A 2,640-nucleotide genomic window follows, 5' to 3' on the forward strand; every position below is an offset into this window, starting at 1 on the left:
TCACTGGACAGCGGTGAAAACGTTCTTAAGTACTTAAGAAGGACTAAAGATATGTTCCTCGTCTATGGAGGTAAAGAGGAGCTCGTTGTAACAGGTTTTACGCGGTAAAAATTTTGATGTGCGCTAGTGTAGCCTACCTCGTATCCCAACTGTGGTATCAGAGCCGTAGCTATTTAGTTTTGGATTCGGGATGTGTGCATATGGAGATATGCGAGTTTTCAGTTTGATCTATGTCCTGGTTTTGTGCTCTTGCTGCAATGGTAGTGTAACGACATACTCCTACCGGTCAGTTTCAGCCATCGAAGTTAAGTGATACACGTAATTCCAGTTGCAGTGAGCGAAGATCAATATGATTTGTCGAATCGAAATCCAGGGTTATACGCTAGGCACATTAGATGTGCAATAGTAGATGGGATCTACTGGAGGGTCGGGATTTTTACCGTATGCGTATACTTCGGTAAATCAGCCGTAACTTTTCGGTACGATCTCGGATCGGGGTGAATTTTATATGAAAATTGATCTACAGAAAAAGTTACACATGAAATTCAATCGCTTCGCCATTTTCGGCGAAATTAGATTTCCCAAATTCGGCTTGGAAGATGGAGTTTCGAGCATCCGAAGTTTGGAACGTTAGGACGCTTAACTCTGTTTTGCAGGATGTATGTATCTTGTGATCAGTATGGCCCTTTGTGTATGTGATGCATGTGTGTAACTCATTCGTGACTTGCGTGTCGCGCGTACGGCAACACGACAGGAGCCATATGTGTTGTCACTTTATTGTATTTAATGGTCTGCGTACCAATCTGTGATGATCCAAGCAACTATTTAATCTTCATTACTAGCTTCTTTACTAGCTATTAGGCGTAATAGCATGTTCTAGTTCTTGGAGGACTCATCACCAGGAGGATGGCGCACATGGAACATGGAAATGGAGATCACCATGGTGAACAGGTTCTATGGAGATGGAGATCACCATATGAAAACGGGCCATACTGTGTCACAACTGTGTGAATACTATTCTGTTTATGTTTCACTTTCTGCATGCTGTGATGTTAGAAGTAGAACGATCCCTCACAAATTTTAAGTTAGTATGCCCTCCCAACTAAAACTTGCACCGTCCCATGTCTTGTACAATTAGTGGTGGGTCTATGAAATTAGGGTACCACTAGTTTTCCTTGACTAGACGGGTTTGTGTCGGACACTTACACGCATAAGAGTTGGTTTGCTTAACAAGGTGAGGATACCTTGGAGGTGTTGCGCCTGCAGCACTTGGACGAGCCGCCGACGAGCCACGATGAGCCCACGATGAGCCGCGGCACGAGGGCGATCTTGCTACATGTGGACGAGCTGCTGAGAAGCTGCTGGACGTTGACGTGATCGACTACGTATGACTACGTTGATCGACTATGTACGACTACGTTGATCGTCTTCGCTGCATCGACGCAAATCTACATCTTCTGCACCAGTAGTGCGTCGAGTGGTAATCCCGTGATCCTTATACGGCAGTTCTTCTTGGTTTTACGCGGTAGAAATTTTGATTTGCGCTAGTGTAGCCTACCTCGTATCCCAACAACAACACTGTTGCTGCCATGACCAGCTCCGGGAAAAAGGGACAACGCAGAAACGAAGACGGACCAACCTTCACGGAGCTACTCAAAAAGCAGTGCCCATGGCACCCGACCAGCAAGCACTCCGCATTGGACTGTTACAGCATGCGCCGTGTCATGCAAGAATTACCAGCACCACCAACTCCTGAAGAGTATGCCAAAAATAGAGACAAGGGTAAAAACAAAGCCCGCAATGACGAAGATGAAGATGGTGATTTTCAATCGGCCTAAAAAACCGTCAACGTCATTTTTGGCGGCATCCCTGGCATAGCATCCAAGCGAGCCAACAAACTCATACTCAGGGAGATCATGGCCATCGAGCCGACGGACCCCACACCGCTAAAGTGGTCGGAAGTTCCAATTTCTTTCAGCGGAAAGGATCAATGGACAAAATTTTTAGAACCCGGCCGTTTTTCACTAGTTTTGGATCCAGTTGTGGCAGGTTCAAAGTTAACCAAAGTCCTCATCGATGGCGGGAGCGGTCTTAACGTTATCTTCGCCAAAACATTAAGGAAAATGTGCCTCGACGTCGGACATGCTTACTCTAACGGATTGCCCTTTCTACGGCATTGTGCTTGGAAACACGGCCATTCCATTGGGGCAAGTTGTCCTCCCAGTCACCTTCGGAACTAAAGAACATTACCGCACCGAGTACATCAGATTCGAGGTTGCTGACTTCGAGACTTCTTATCACGCCATACTCGGACGGCCGGCACTAGCCAAGTTTATGGCCATACCACATTATGTCTACCTGGTACTCAAGATGCCAGGTCCTAAAGGCGAGCTCACGCTACGAGGAGATCTCCGGAGATCCTATGAGTGTGACACCGAAGCTGTGGAAATTGCTGCGACTACTCAAACTCTTAGTCCCATGTAGCAAGTCTTCACAGCTTCAAAGAAACTCCATCCAACTGAAGTCGAGATCCCGGAAAACAAGCCGGGCTCCACATAGGTGAAACCCGCCAGCGAGCAAGACTTCAAATCGATCGACCTTCAGACCGGAGATCCTTCCAAGACAGCCCTGATTGGAACA

Source organism: Setaria italica, chromosome V (assembly GCF_000263155.2).
Source record: "Setaria italica strain Yugu1 chromosome V, Setaria_italica_v2.0, whole genome shotgun sequence".
Classification (NCBI taxonomy): Eukaryota; Viridiplantae; Streptophyta; class Magnoliopsida; order Poales; family Poaceae; genus Setaria; species Setaria italica.